Below are 17,791 nucleotides of genomic sequence, written 5' to 3' on the forward strand. Positions count from 1 at the left end.
TCTGCAAGGGCCGTGGCTTTTGTGGAGCGATGGGTAACTGTTGTATATGTGTGCAAAGGGTCACTGGTTCGGGACAGAAGTAAAACTGTTACACGGGCACCATTTAATTTGTCATCGATCGCTAGACCAGATGTTTTTTTATTTTTCCCCCTACCTTTTCATTACGCAGACATAAGCAGAGTTGACACCATCGAGGTGTGGATGTTTACTTTAGACACTCGTTATTTTTCTCCAGTTTCGTCCGACGAACAGACTGTAGTGGTAAAATAAAACGGGATAGATTTTTTAATGAAGTCCTAAGCATCACTCCAGTCAAAACAATCTCTGGGAACGTTTGATTCCAATATATGTAGTTCTGTCTATGGAATACATACAAAAATGTCGTAAAAAAATAGATATGTATAAAATATACTTGTCTGTACAGGTAAATGTAGGAAATCCAAAATGCACAAAAATATGTTTTTGTAATGTCTAAAATAAAATAATTGTGTATAATATACACTTGTCTAAAGAAATGCAGAAGCAATAAGCATTGTAAATGATGATAGAACACATCAAATGAATGTGAACATGAGGACACAAAGGAGAGATTTAATTAAAAGATCATCTTTTAATACTTTTTTATGCTGAAGATTTTTAAAGCTGAAAAAATCTATGTATGGCAAATCCACTCTTGGCAAATGGCCTCTTGAACAAAAATAAAAAATAGTTAACATCCTTGCTATTTCAGCCACTTGCTATGTTAAAGAAAAATCTCAGTTAATAATGAATGGATACAATTTGGAAGGATTTTCCAGAGTCATACCTCAGTAGGGTAGAGTGTCAGGTGGCACAACCATTGGTGCCATGAGGTCAAAGTGTGAAGGAGGGAGCAAGCCAGAGCGCTGTCTAGGAAGCAGTCCAGGCCCATGGCTTGGAGGCTTTGAGTTGGTCCCATCATTGTAATGCATTGTAGGGTATCTGCTGCCCCATAGACCTGCTGGTAGTGGGAAAGGTGTTAGTGTGACAGGTTAAAGGAAATACTCATAGCCTGTTATGCATTAAAGTATTACTAAGTTCATAGTATGTGAGGATCTTAAAACATCTAAGGTTAAAAAGATCATGCGTTCAGTATTAGTTGATAGATATTGATAACGTTCATATAATTATGTTAAAATCCGTCAAGCGTACAAAGGGTACGAATTGTGAGAGGAATGTGTAAACGTTACGTTGATTATTTTATTTTGTCGTGGGTAAAAGTGTTAATCTGTGATCTACTAAATGCTCTTAATCTATGAGCCTGAGATCGATTGCTCTGGTCTCCACTCAAATTCCCGGAGAAACCGCGGTCTTTCCTCGTTGCACTAAAAGTTCTCAATGAGTAAATATTACCGTATCACTCTCGCTATTCAGTGCCGTTCAAGTTGAGTTCCTGTGCAGGCACAGTATGAGGGTGCTAACGGTGCACATGTTCAACCCATGGGTCACTGAAGAAACTCTAGTGTGCTACCTCAGCCGGTACGTGACCATATTGCCAGGAGTGAGAGACATTAAGGACGCCCTTGGCATCTGGACAGGGAAGAGGCAGTTTCGTGTGCTGCTAAAGGAGGACGAGAGCGGCCATGATGGCTACCGCCATCCTCCCGCTTCCTTTTCCATCGGTGCAGACAGGGGCTACCTCATGTATGCTGGACAGCCTCGTTTCTGCAGGAAGTGTAGCACGTACGGGCACCTCGCCGATGCCTGCACCCAGACAAGGTGCAGAAACTGTGGGACTCTAGGCCATATAATGAGGGATTGCACCGTGCCCAAGCGCTGCAGTCTGTGTAACTCAGAGAACCACCTGTTCCGTCACTGCCCGAAGGCAGCCGCCTCTTACGCCAGAGCCGTGAGCGGGAAAAGACCAGATGAGGGAGAAAGCATGGAACTACGCGCTATTGAGGAGGTTGTGGATGAGCTGGTGATGGAGAGAGAACTGCGAGAGTCTGAGGAGAGCGGGAGTGAGACGCCATCATCATCTCACGAGGAGAGCGGAGAGACCGACAGGAGTTGGAACAACCAAGTGGAGGAGGAGAAGGGAGAGCCCACCGCTCCCTCGGCTCCGGAGAGCTGGACAACGGTGAGAGAGAGGAGGAAGTGCTCGGTGAAAAGGAAGCAGATGAGCCCTGTTTCCCCACTCATCCGCATGGAGGCGACTGAGAAGTCCGCTCTGGGCGAGTAAGTCTAAAACCACACTGGACCTCTACTCTAACAAGCCTGCTCTGAAGCAGGAACTAACAACTGTTAGAGTATATGGGGGGGGGGGGGTTTGGGGTGTCGGCCAGTTCCTTTGTCTTGTCCTGCGTGACGATATATTGAACCCGTATATACGAAAATTGCATTTACCATTTATTGCTTAGTTAATAAAAACTATATAGTATACAATCGGTGACTCATCGTCATAATTGTCCTTATACCAGATTGAATTCACTCAACCCTAACAAGGGCGACAGTTTTTTCCCATTTGTCCTCCATTTGCTTCTCTGTGTGTTTTTTACAAGAAGTACATTTAAAAGATCAAAATGACGTGGAGAGGTTTACGTGGGAATGGGTTCAGGGAGAGTCGAGGTGGAGTGTCGGCGGGGTGCATTCTACAGGGGTTGATGTCAGGGGCGAAAATCTGATATCAACCTTGGAGGGGACAAGTACATGAAAATTTTCTCAGGGGCAATTCCTGAGGGGGACACCAAAAGTAGTGCTGTCACACAGCCTACGTTGTAATATGTTAAATGTATATTGAGGGACCATAATCACTACTACTGGATAATTGTTAGGTACAGTAGTTAACTGAAGGGTTGTCCCAACTTGTTTAAATCATTATAATACTACTAATAATAATAGTTATAGCAGTGTTCCTTATCAGTCCAGTATGTATGCAGGTATTCGTACTTACAACCAGCAATATCAAGAAAGGCCAGTAGGCGGCAATGGTACTGTACACTGTATGGGAGCAGTTATCATAAATACAATAAACATGGTGTGATCTCATCGTAAAGAATCTCCATTGAGAACCATCAATTGACCTTTTAATTTGACTTTGATACATTTATATAGTCATTAAATATGTGCACCTGGCCTGAGTCTACTACAATATCTTTACAAGAACAAAAAGCTTAAAATAAGTACAGTTCTAAAAGCAAAATAACTACTTCAATGAAAAACCCAAATAAATCAAACAAAATATCCTTCAGTCAGTGTCTCAACTCTTCAAACAGCAGCTATGGACAAGTATGTCACACAAAGTATGCAATTTTAAATAAAATAACATGAAATAAATCATTTGTAAGTGTACTGTCATGTACTAAGAACTGAAAACTACTAAACAAAAGAACAAATATCAATTACACCAGGGGTTCTCAAACGGGTCCATGGACTAATTGCAAGGTGTCCGTGAAATAAAAAAGTGTAATGAATGTAGTCAGTACCACAAGGTTTCCAGTAAGTTTACATATAATATAGAGGGGGTGGTGGTCCCTGAGGACCGCTGAAAACCTTGCCTGCCTTGCCTCAAAATATGCAGGGGTTCCAGTACCCAAAAAAGGTTGAGAACCACTGCTATACACACTACTGAACAAAAGAACCGAACATATGTTTGCAGGTTTCAATGGATCCAACAAATTGCTGGCAGATATTTTCCCTCTTGAGACTGTCCAGCCTGTCTTTATGTACATTACAGACAACTACGCCGTTCAGTCTCTCTTGGCCCATGCTAGCCCGTAGCCAAGTCTTTAACCTGCGGAGTGCACTGAAACTCCTCTCAGCCTCACATGAAGACACTGGCACCACAAACAAAATTTTGATCAGCACCTCAACTTGGTCAAACAACCCCCGCACCTCCACTGGAAGCCTCCTGAGGACCTCTGCTGCCTCTCCACTGCTGCTACAGGGGTATTTGTTGTGAAAGAGAGGGATCTGCACTGAAAGAGAATCTATGTTCAGCTCAGGGTACTGATCTAGAGACTCATCCAACTCCCCCGTGAGAAGCGCTCTTTCCAACTTTTGCAGGACGTTTAGACTGTCCTGGTCAAAACGGTCGCCAAACTGAACCTCCACACCATCCAACACTTTAAAAAAATTCTGCCCTATAGTGATCCACTGCTTTGCCAGCAAATCGTTTTGAGTGCGTCTCAATGGATTCAATAGAGTCAAAGTTGTTGCTTTCTCATACAGTGCAAGGTAGCTTTCGTCATTTCTCTTGCCCCTAAGAGATGACCGCACACACTCGACTGCAGCCTGCATACCAGAGACAGTCTTCTGCAGTGAAATGTTTAGACATTCAAGCTCTCCAAGAACAGCAGAGGCAAGTGTGAGGCCCAACACAGTCTTGCCTTTGCTGAAGTGCTCGAATAAGCCACTGGCAGTTGAAGCTGTCTTGGATGCAGTTTTTGCCATCTCCTCTAGGCTGCTGAGTACCCGCTCATACTGCCCTAGCACAGCTCTAATAGCAGTATTCCGCACAGTCCACCTTGTTGGACATAGGGGTTTCAGGGTGGTCAGATTTGTATCTTTGGACGTGGCAATTGATTCAAACATGCTCTTAAACTTTCCTGACTGGCCATAGAGGACACCTAACTGATGGACCCAAGAAAGGGAATCCCGGATCAGTGGGGAGGTTGAGCAGCCAGCCTGTGTAATCAGATTTACACAGTGTGCTCCACAATGGACATAGAGGGCTAATGGCTGCTGCCTCCTCACAATTGCCTGTGCACCTGTGTATTTTCCTGCCATGTTTGAGGCACCATCGTAACTCTGCCCACGTAAGCCAGACATGGGCAAATTGAGCCTCAACAACACATCAGTTGCCACTTTCGCAATGCCCTCGCCTGTTGTCTCCGACACCCTGTATAGCCCAATAAATTCCTCGTGAGGGACACGGTCATGGTCAACATAACGCAGACAGACACTCTCCTGTTCAGCACCAGAGACATCTTGAGTACCATCAACAATTAATAATTAAAATTGTACAATCGGAAGAGACCTAATCTCAGCTGCAATGCCTCGAATGACTGTATTGGCCATGATGTTCAGAATTTCATTCTGTGCTTTGGGGCCTGTGTACATTGTGGTACGCTCTGTTAACCACTTCAGTAAAATGGGATCATCCTCTTCTGCCCTGAGTTTCAAAAGCTGGTATAAATTCCCACTGTCATCCGTGTGGCCTCTAAAGGCTTGTCCCTGTCTTACTACATGCCGCACCGAACTAACAATTTTCATCAAGCAATGCCTTGCGTCCTCCTGCTGTTTACCCCACGCGCTGGATAACTGGACACTGATTGGATTTAGCTGGTGTGCTGTTACAGTTACAAAGTGGCGGTGGGTTTGGCAGTTTTGATGTGCTGTGAATTTTTCAATGGCTTTTCTCCAGTTCCTAAATCCTGCACAAATGAAGGCAGCATCTGCTCTTTGGCCAAAAGATGGCTGGCTTGAAAACCCTTGGCTACAGTGAAAACACAACACTCCTTTTATTGATGGATTATAATGTAGCCAGGGGAAATCGCGAAACCATCTCTCTTGAAACATCAACACTCTGTTTGCAAGAGTTTGCGGTTCTATAAATTGTGGGTGTGGCTGATATGGTTTTGTGCCATCACTGAGGTAACTGGACGATGCTGTGCCACTGTCCCCTATACTGGTGCTGCTGGCAACAAGGGTGACACCTGGTCCTGCCGTGGCTGTGACACTGTCCTCTGAAGTCTCTCTCCTTGGCTCTTTCCCTTTCGCCACCCTCACTGACTCAGTCTGTCTCCTAGAAAAGAAATAAGGTGTTTGCTGTACTCCTAACTACCGGTACCCAAAACTACACAATTCATCACAACAGCAATACCATTGCCTTAAACAAATCTTAGTTTAGTCACCAGTTTAAGTTGAGTGGGGGTATCCATGGCATTTTCCAATTATGTCCCTATTTTACAAATCAAAAAAATTGAGAAGCTTTCATAATGTTGCCAAACAAAGAGTCAACAAACTTACCTGAGACTCCCTGTCTCTGCCAGTCTGTCCCTGCCCATCTGTCCCCAGCTCTGCTGTCTGTGTGCCATCTGTTGCCTGCTATGCCTAATGATGACATTGTGAAACATTTCCATTAGCATTTCACTTCTTTCTTATGAACATTTTATCAACTCGTCTTTGCGATATTAGGCTACTAGAGTTCTTACTTTGCGTTTTGGTGTACTGAAAAATACTCTGATGTCCGTCTTTTTACTTTTTTCTGACATGTTTCTACCTGGCTGGCTGGCTGGCTGGCCGGTCTAGCTGCACACACACACATTTACACAACACATGCTGCAACGTTTTGAAATTTTAACATAGTTTGTTTCATATTGGCAGGCTTCCAACAATAGCTGAATTTGCAAAGCTAGCGAGCACCAATTCCGTTTCTGTGGTGTTTGCTATAATCTTTGCTACCTGGTTAAATAAAGTGAAGAAAAAAAAATAATTCACTAGCGACAATTTAGCTTTTGCAACGAAATATATTTAAGACAATGGTATAAGAGAGGGTAGTTTTGTTCAGTTTGGATTTCAGTTTATCGCTAACCTTATCACAGGGACTTTGAAGCACTACAGCTGCATGCTAATCTTGGCGCCACATAAATGGAATAGGTACTAGCTAGCTTGATAGTTAATGTTTGCTTTAGTTTGCGCGCTAGCTCTGCAAATGCAGCTAGTGTGTGAACCCTGCAACATTAAAAAAATATATACATTGCTATGGCGCGATTGACTGGATTACCTCACGTCAGTTACGTACATCGAGTGCCTTTCGGACAGTAGATACGAACCCTCTATTACCTTGCAAGCTAAAGAACTGGCAGTGGATCAAATCATTGTGAGGCAAAGGGCGGGGGGGTCGCAATCTTGTGAAACTTAAACGCGCTATTAAGTGTCTATAATCAGCACAAGTGCTTTAATTGCGTATTATTAATATTATTGAAATTACATAGTTATGTTTACAGTGATATATTGGGGGGGACAAATCATATTTTTCCCAGGATGGGGGGGTCGTGTGTCCCCCCTGGGATTTCCGCCTATGGTTGGTGTGCTATGTGGGAATAGGGATTTAAAAATAGTAGGAAGTTTTTCGGCAGTACACGGGAGGGTTTTAATAGTGTTAGGATTTATGTTTATGTACTATAGCCTGTTAGCATATTGTTTGAAGATGAATATTGTTTTGTTACACACACACACACAAACAATACAGATGGGTGTGTGTAGGTGTGTAAGGACTGACCAACACAGGCCATAAAAGCTGTGGTCAGTCTGGAGAGGGGAGGGGTGCATCTCTCTAGGCCAACCAGGAGGTTAGAATACTGGACAATACCATATTAGGAACTGTTTCAGTGTAGAATCGACAGACACAAGACGGATCTAATCTACCCAGCAACCAGATGTGGACAAAGGGAAGCGCCAAGGGGCTTGGACAAATCCGAGGGCCAGCAAAGGCGGGGCCAAGTCTAAACCGCGCCCAGCCTCTACTGTGATAGGCCAACAGGCGCGTTGGAACTACGTCATCACTGTATAAGAACAGCTGGTTACGTACTTCCTGCCAGTTCTCTGATCTACCCTGCGCGGAGATACTGTGAACCCGTATATACGAAAATTGCATTTGCCATTCATTGTTTGCGGTAATTAAACATAATTAAAGAAAGTTAGCAGACCTTGCTTTTTATTTATCCTGACACCGGATGTGTTACACGCAGCGTTCACAATAGTAGATATCGATTGGAGGGGTAAATGTTTTAGATTTATTAACGTATATGCACCATCGACACCCAAGGAAAGGAGGGAAATGCTTAACGACCTAGATGCTGTTTTTATGACAAACAGACAGGTGTTTATGGGGGGAGATTTTAATGTATCATATGGCCGAGGTAATCTAGGAGGGCATCTTGTAAAAGTCTAATAGGTAAATATAATTTGGTTGATACTTATAGTGGCGCATGCGGATGATCCAGGTTTCACTTGGGAAAACAGCAGGGGAGCGAGGAGCGGTATAGATTATCTGTTTGTTCCGCGTGGACTCGGCGTGTCCTCTGCGCGCGTCACTCCGGTATTCTATTCAGACCACAGTTGCCTGTCTGTGACAGTAGAATTAAAAACAATTGAATTTGGAAAAGGGTATTGGAAAATTAATAACGGCATTTTACATGACAAAACTTTTGAGACAAGATGTAGGTCTTTTTTCCAGGGCTGTGTAACTATGAAACCGTTTTATTCTACTGCCATAGAGTGGTGGGAGAGCACAAAATTAAGAATCAAGATTTTTATTCAGAATTTTTGCAAAGACAAAGTAAGTAATACCCACAAAGAATTTTATAAATTGCAGAATGAACTAAAAGATATACACATCCAAGGTAATTTGAGTGGTGGTGGATTAGATAAAGACAAATTGTGTATCCTGCAGAAAAAGCAGCATGCCTTTTTTGAAAAGAAAGCTCGAGACTTCATTTTTAAAAGTCAGCAAGATAAATGGGAAAATGATGAGAAGTGCTTTGCATATTTTTTCAAACAAATTAAATCACGGGGAAAGAGGAGGACTATTACTGCTTTATTGGACCAAAATGGGGAGATGGTTGAGGATGGAGATGGCATGCTTGGTGTCGCTACACATCACTTTTCTCAGCTATTTCAAAAACAAACAATTGATTATGAGAAGGGGACTAATTTTTTTTAAATGCGTGGATGTGCAGATACCTTTTGATATTAGAGACCAATTAAAAGGGGAATTGAAATTAGATTAAATGTATATGGCACTGAAGAGCATGAAAGATAAAGTACCAGGAGTGGATGGGCTCTCTAAAGAATTTTACATAGTTTTCTGGGATTTAATTGGATGTCATCTGTTGGAAGTGTTTAGAGGTATATTTGGTTTGGAGCATATGGGAGGTTCGATGTGCGAGGGGGTAATCTCTCTACTTTACAAAAAGGGAGACCCCAAGACATTAGCAAATTGGAGACCTTTAACAATGTTGTGTGTTGACTATAAATTATTACGCAAAGCCATAACTAATCGCCTATCTTCTGCCATGGCATATGTTGTTGGTTTAGACCAAACATGCGGTGTGGTGGGGAGAAAATTAACCTGGAATTTGCAGTTGCACAGAGACGTTCAAGCATATTTAGAGGAAAGGCACCTGCCAGCTATTACTGTGAATTTGGACCAGGAAAAAGCTTTTGACATGGTAAACCATGCGTTTTTATTTAGAGTTATGGGAAAATTTGGTTTTGGAAATAATTATATGAAATGGGTAAAAATTCTTTATATTAATGTGGGTAGAAAGGGTACATATTAATGGGAATATTGGAACTGTTAACAAGCAATTACAAGGTGTCAGACAGGGGGACCCTCTATCTGCGCTATTGTATGTTTTATATATTGAACCTTTCGCATGCGCAATTAGGACACATTACAACATCAAAGGCATCATTTTACCCGGAGGGTATATTCTAAAAATTTCGCAATATACGGACGACACAGTTTTATATTTACAGGACGACCTGAGCTTGAAAGAGTCTATCAAAGTCATTGATGAATTCTCTGTTGCCTCTGGGTCAAAGATAAACAAGAATAAAACAGAAATAAAATATATGGGACAGTGGAAATGGAGAACTGATCAGTTATGTGGTTTGACTGTGTGCACAGGACCAATGGTAGTGCTCGGCATATCTTTCGGGAATGAAATTAAAGATGACATGTTTAATTGGAAAGAAAAACTATTATCGCTTAATAAAAGATTGGGACTGTGGAAAGTGAGGCGACTATCTTTTAGTGGGAAGGTGTTAGTGCTGAAGGCGGACATTCTTCCTTCATTACTTCACCTTGCCTATGTGTTTCCCATGCCGGTGTCTCTCAGAAAAACTTTCATACGGGCACTGTTTAATTTCTTTTGGGGGGGATATGAGTACATCCGTAGAGATCGGATGTACCAGCCTATAGAGGCTGGTGGAAGGGATTTCCCTCATATTCCTCTCAAGCTATATGCGTTGTTCTATTCAAACGTTTGTTGTCTTTTGTCGTCCTCTGTACACAAATGTCACATTTTAATATAATTCTGGCTGTCTGTACCGTTAAGGTTCATGGTGGAGTGGGATAATAGTAAGCCAAAAACTGAAATTATCCCATTACATTTTAAGAAACTAGTGGAATGGGCAAAGAGAACGTAATCAACCACAGATTGCTATACGTGAAATTAATAGAAAATTGTCGTCCTAGAGACAGATTACCAATATCGCCTTCCACCTGGCTACGGACACAATTAAAAGGTTTAGACAACAGACTGAAAGATTTTAATTGGCTTGTTTTACACAGACGTCTTCCGGTCCGATCAACATTATATGATCATAATTTGACCCTGAATAAATTTTGTCCCAGGGACAATTGTTTCGCAATTGAAACAATTCCCCATGTTTTATGGGAATGTTCTTTTGCCAAATTAGTTTGGAGAAAAATTAAACTATTTTTCGAGATTTAAAAAAACATTGATTATGAAGGGGTAGCCAAACTTGAACTAAAAAATGTGGAAAGGGTGCAATTATTAGCATTAGTGACTCTGGTGTCCCTTATCAAGACCAGACTTTGGGAGGCCAGATGTGGTGCGGTCAATGACACCCTCAAGTGGTCACCGACGGGATAAGTTCAATTTATAAAACAGGACATTTGGAAAAGAATACAATTCGAAATAGATAAGTGGGGCATTGTATCAGTAAAACAGAAATGGAAAGGGATTTACCCTTCACTGTAAACGTATTTAGAGCCAATTGAAATGTAGGCTAAGCCTTTGTGCATATTTGATATACACTGAGGTTTATTCAGAGTTCACTTTGGTATATGTATATGTTTATATTTATAGAATTATTTGTATTGTTTTTTGGAGATTGTTAGAGGCATGTTAAACTTCAGGTTCTGCAGAACAGCACTTTTTTGAGGAGTTTTGCTATTGTTATATTGTTACACTACTTTTTGATACTGTTTTTATGAATCCATGTCATGTACAACGTAATGCACTGATTTTGTAATTGTATTTGAATGTGAAATGAAAATAAAAATTATTTCCCCCCCCAAAAAATAAATAAAATAAAAATCACTCGTGATTCTTTCTCCCCTTTTTCAGGTACGTTATTGATGATTAAAAAGAGTAATTTAAATATAATAACTCGCTAACATGTCAAGAGTGTTTAAGGTTTGTCTTAACTAACTTCCTCAATATGTTACTAAGTTTGCAGAGAGAAATATGAGCCCTGCTCGGTTGTAGATTGCAACGAAGAATAGCTTCGTACTGAGAGTAGCTGCCATTTTATGTCGATTGTGAATGAACATGTGCGTTGTTAATAAGAGAGTTTGCGGTGTTATTTGTATAATGGTTTTTCAAACACTTTATTGCCTGTTGATAAATTGAGTTATGGTTTACTGAGTTAAAGCTTTGTGCTTGACAGTTATATTGAAATTAGTATCGGTTTCAGTGAATTACAGTGTATACTGTTATGACTTGAATAAGCCTTGTACCCTACAAAACTCTATTTCCTGTAGATCTGTAAAATGTGTTACTTTGGTAAAATGATTGCACTAAAAGTTCTCAATGAGTAAACATTACCGTATCACTCTCGTGATTCTTTCTCCCCTTTTTCAGGGGCGTAACATTAGCAGGAGACCACCAGGGACATCTATGATCGGCTGACAGTCTTGGTTAAACCACATGTATTCTAAAGCAATATTCACCTGCTTGCATAGAGTAAGGATTCACTCTTTTGGGGACACTGCCAGTGTTCCCCTGATATCCATATGTCCACATCGGTGGAGGTGGTGGTACACACTTGTTCTGTAAAAAACATCAACACATTTTCCAAATTGTTAGTAATATTATCACAGTTAAAATACAATGGTTGTTCACTGTTTTTAATTTCATTGAATTTAAGTGTGTACCTCAGCCTTGGGCTCAGTTTTGTTAACCCATCTGCAGAGTTGGATCCCAGACAATCTGAGGAAGAAGATATTAGCAATGTGAAGCAAGCCGCAATAGTTTTTTTTTAATCCACTCAATTGTCTCTACATAGAATATAGTGTTAATATCCAGTTCCTTACAGATCTGTCTTTGTCCTCAGGTAGATGAACCTCCTTCTTATTAACTCTTCCACTCCCAAAGACCCAGCTGAGCCAGCCTCCACTGTTATTGTGAACAGCAGGGGTCTCGGGCTCAGCCACCGGCCGGCTGCCAGTCTGGCACTGAGGGTTGGCCTCGGAGTGTTCCGGCTTGGTGATGGACATCATAGCAGGATGCTCAACATATCTAAGTCGGACATCTGTAATGTGGGAGAAGTCAGGCCAATCTGCTTATGTCACCATACAGAACAATTACTAGCTGACAGGTAGAAACGTCTCGCTCTGATACTCTGTTACAACCCAATCTTAACCTACACGCAGTCACAGGGATAACTGGGAGGTTACTCCAGGACTCTGCGATCGTATTGTTTTGGTTGCAAAATCAACAATTCCCTGCATATTATACAAGGGCTTACAAATTTGACCAATCACCAAACTATTTCTGCATAAAATAGTCACATCATCACAATATTATCGCATAGAACTGACCCATTACCACAGTACAAAAAGAGGGTTCGCAATTTCAACCAATCACCGCACATTTACTGCATAATATGGTTCAATCAAGCTACACGTCAACACAGTTTTTTCCCTTGTCAGCGCATTTTTGCAACAAATTGGACAAAACAAATGCATATTGCTATGCAAAATGTCATAATTGTTGCTGCAAAATCTAGCATACTTATCTGCAAATATAAAAAAAATCCATGTGAAATCCTGGAGAGATTCACTGGAGTATGAAAATGTATACACTCACTACTGTAAGTCGCTCTGGATAAGAGCATCTGCTAAATGACTAAAATGTCAAAGTAAAATGGAGCTAAACCTGTTTTATGTAGAAAATGCATGAAAGTATTACAGATATACACTCACATGAGCCATACATTTAACCTATCACAGCTAATTCTCACACTATCACAATGGTAATTTCTTTACTAATTAGGTAAGTTTAAGTGACCTCTTCTCTTGGAATAGAAATCCACAGGTGGAGTACACGCTCCACCATCCCATTTCCACAGTGGTGCCACCATGGGGATGATGGGAGGTGGTTGTGGATGATTGTGTCCACTCTTCACAGGGACACTGGTTGTGAGGAAGATCTCCTCCCTCTCTGCAGGGACACTAGCCTTTGGGACGATCCACTCCCTGTGTGCAGGGACGCTGGCCTTCAGGAGGATCCCCTCCCTCTGTGCAGGGATGAGGCCTGATGCTCTGAGGATCTTCTCCTTTCGCACAGTGACAGTAGTTGTTGGAAGAATCCCCTCCCTCTGTGCAGAGACACTGTCTGTGAGGAGGATGTCCTCCCTCTCTTCAGGGATGAGGCCTGATGCTCGGAGGATCTCCTCCCTCTGCGCAGTGATGCTAGCTGCTGGGAGAACCCCCTCCCTCTGTGCAGGGACACTGGCTGTTTGGAGGATCTCCTCCCTCTCAGCAGAGACACTTGCCTTTGGGACAATCCCCTCCCTGTGCGCAGGGACGCTGGCCATTGGGACGATTCCCTTCCTCTGCGCAGTGACACTGGCCATCAGGAGGATCAACTCCTTTTGTGCAGGGATGAGGCCTGATGCTCTGAGGATCTTCTTCTTCTGCGCAGTGATAGAAGATGCTGGAAGAACCCCCTCCCTCTGTGCAGAGATGAGGCCTGATGCTCGGAAGATCTCCTCCCTCTGCCCAGTGATGCTAGCTGCTGGGAGAACCCCCTCCCTCTGTGCAGGGACACTGGCTGTTTGGAGGATCCCCTCCCTCTCAGCAGAGACACTTGCCTTTGGGACAATCCACTCCCTGTGCGCAGGGACGCTGGCCATTGGGACGATTCCCTTCCTCTGCGCAGTGACACTGGCCATCAGGAGGATCAACTCCTTTTGTGCAGGGATGAGGCCTGATGCTCTGAGGATCTTCTTCTTCTGCGCAGTGATAGAAGATGCTGGAAGAATCCCTTCCCTCTGTGACGGGATGAGGCCTAATGCTAGGAAAATCTCCTCCCTCTGCGCAATGATGCTAGCTGCTGAGAGGATCCCCTCCCTCTGTGACGGGATGAGACCTGATGCTCGGAGGATCTCCGTCTTCTTTGCATTGATTATAGCTGCTGGGAGAACCCCCTCCCTCTGTGCAGGGACACTGGCTGTTTGGAGGATCCCCTCCGTCTGTACAGGGATAAGGCCTGATGTTCGGAGGATCTCCTCCCTCTGTGCAGTGATGCTAGCTGCTGAGAGAATCCCCTCCCTCTGTGCAGGGACACTGGCTGTTTGGAGGATACCCTCCCTCTGTGACGGGATGAGGCCTGATGCTTGAAGGATCTCCTCCCGCTGCACCGCAACTTCGGCTGCTGTGATGATCTGCAGGTATAATATAGAGCATATAGTCATTCCCTAAAAAATCAACCACTTGGAATCTATAACATCATTGACACATACACTGAGTGTATTAAACATTAAGAACACCTTCTCTTTCCATGACATAGACTAATCAGGTGAAAGCTATTGATGTTAATTGTTAAATCTTCTTCTCAGTGTAGATGAAGGGGAGGAGACAGGTTAAAGATTGATTTTTAGACAATTGAGACATGGATTGTGTATGTGTGTCATTCAGAGGGTGAATGGGCAAGACCAAAGATTTAAGTCCCTTTGAACAGAGTATGGTAGTAGGTGCCAGTCGCACCGGTTTGTGTCAAGAACTGCCATGCTGTTGGGTTTTTCCCGCTCAACAGTTTTCCCTGAGTATCAACAATGGTCCACCACCAAGGGGGGAGGGCAACTCAATAGGAAGGTGTTCTTAATATTTTGTTCACTCAGTGTAGATCAATCCCTAGCATAGACTTTCATTTGTATGTGTACTGATACTGTAAATACACAAATTATATTAATGTTATCTACAATATATTATAATACCGTAAGCCTCCCTTATGCAAAGGCATTTCCTCCTACAATTTTGAGCTGATTTTCTTCACCTTAGCAATATTTTGTATCTTTGTTAATTTTCACATTTATTGTGTTTGGAATGACACTGTTACTACAGGAGATGATGCTATCATAAAGTATTTGATGTAAGTATGTAGGATAATTACCCATAATGCTCACTGACTGAACATTCAAAATTAACATGGCAATTATTGACGCATTCACATGCCGTCGGAAACTTGGAACCTCAGAGTTCAAATTAATGTAAGTTATCAGTGTAGAGCTTCCTACTGGTTGATTCTGATACTTCACAAGTGGGAAACTTGAAATCATCATTCCATAACGAGTTCGCGAGTCAGAAATGTCAGAATTTCCTAGTTCCGACTTGAAGGGCCTTCTATGATGTAGGGCAGGTCAGTAACCAAATTATTTTACTGTGCCCAGTTGCACACACTTTTATGGTAACACAAGTTGCCAACGGTGGATTCAAAATGAGTAGCCTAACAATTATTTACATGGCCCCAGGTACATTTGAAACCAAATTATTTTTCTGTGAGAAATCAATAATAGATGCAGACATAGGATAACAGTCAGCAATTGACAGTGAGCAATGAGCAAGATAAGCATAGACGGGAAGTTGACAAAAGCTTATTATTAGTGTAAATAAATTGTATTTCTGTGGTTGCAGTCCTCAAAGATTGCATTGAATTGAATTAATCAGATCCAATGATTTACTGCCTGTAGGGTGGGGTACCGCTAGTTATAATCACCATCTCAATCATTATCACCATACCATCATAGACTTATTCTTCTGTATCTGAGACTCATCTGACACTACCTTAGACATGGCAGTCTGCAACTCAATACACTGCCCCTGCATGGTGTTCAGCGTCCCCTGCATGTGGTTAATCGAATGCTTAACATCGTTCAGCAGGATCTGAATCTCAAGCCTGCAAGAAATCAGGCGGTTCAACATACTGAGATGACGAGAGGCTTCAGACCATGCCCATTGGACCATCTTTAGGATTCTTTCTCACTTAACACCAATCTTATTAGGAATGTAACTTTGTGCAGAAGATGTTACTATAGTGTTATTTAGAAGGAAAAGGTGTACTTTGTCAGGCGCCAAAAGGATGACAGGATGTCTCCCTGCTCCAGTGAGCTCTGCTGGCAGGTCTTGCTCACTGTTGGAGGAACGGGAGCCAAATTAGAGGAAACATATCTATGGTTGTTCAGCAATGAAACATTCATGGCATAATAGGGATTGCCCTTCCCTGTGAAAAGAATAACAGCTGGGGTTTACTTTCTCACTTTTAGATAATGTAATACAATCTTTAAACCCATCAGAAGTGTAGTGCTTATCTCCATGAAAATATTGGTCCATGTTATTTATGGCTGCATTGTCCCAATGTTGACCACTAGTTCCAACTTGTGATGAGAAGGTCTTGATGAAACAATCAAGTCAACATTTTGTTAGACATTTCAGAGATAGCATTAACAATTGAGACAGTGCTTCCAGATATTGAGGTATCTTCCTTCTGAGATATGTAAAAAAAAAAAATATGGTGTGTGTACTCGCATGAAAGGCATCCATGATTCTAGATTAAGCCAATCATGTACGTGATTACCATCCTATGGGTCAGCAATGGAATGATTGCTACACAGCTTTCAGAAGACTTTATGTCTTGGGCCTGGATGAATCATTGAAATACAAGTAATATTGTGATGCATAATTGCCATTATAATTTGGAATATTCCATCAAAGTTATTTGTTTTGACAGTCAAAACAAGTCAATCTTAAAATTAATCACTTGAATTGAGTAACTTGAGTTGACGGAAGTAGCAACTTTATATTCTGACCTAGACACTGATTTGTGCAATGCCTAATACATAATCTATGCATGTTATTGGCCATTGGACTGCTCAGTCAAAACAACAAACTTTTACGATTAATCACTTGACTGGAGTAACTTGAGTTCGGACCTAAAACATTAAAAGTAGGCTATAGCTTGACGCATATCCTTACCTTGGACAAGCGTATCCAAAAGGCCTATTCAGTCGTACGTGAAGATACCTTTAGGCAGATAAAAGCGCGGTACGGGTTGAGACACGCTCGGTATTGTGAATCTGTAACACTGATATAAAAGCACGTTTTCATTTATAATTTACACTGTAGAATGACCTGCAAGCCAATCAGAATCTAGTTTTAAACAATACCGTGGGTTCTATGGAACGTCACAAACATATTAGGCCACTTGCGTCACAGATTACAGTCACTGAACATGGGTTTAATAGCTATATTGGCTATATGTACAGTATATGCACATCGTATTGAATTGCGATTACATTTACTGCACCACTGTAATTATGTAGCCTAATCCTATGAGGATCATATGTGAAATGTCAGAATCATGGCACATGAAAACATAATTAAATTGACTGCAGATTAAAAAATTCACTGTGACACAATATCCATGTAATGTCAATTAAATTACGTTGAACCAACGTGGAATAAACATTGAATTGATGTATGTGCCCAGTGGGAAGTGATCAATTCGAAATGATTGAATACATACAGTATTACAAAGAAAGAGATACAAAAATTGCTTCGAAAAACTCTAATTTCCCTGGGCCACCCAAACGTAAAATGTATGTACGGATTACTGTACATCGTTTTGAATGAAAGCGTCTGCTTTCAAATCTCTGACTCGCACATATGTACAATCTCGCGATGTTTATTTCTGGCGCTTTCACGTTTGCGGGATTTTGTGAAGTAAATGATGCG

Source organism: Salvelinus namaycush, unplaced genomic scaffold (genome assembly GCF_016432855.1).
Source record: "Salvelinus namaycush isolate Seneca unplaced genomic scaffold, SaNama_1.0 Scaffold393, whole genome shotgun sequence".
Lineage (NCBI taxonomy): Eukaryota > Metazoa > Chordata > Actinopteri > Salmoniformes > Salmonidae > Salvelinus > Salvelinus namaycush.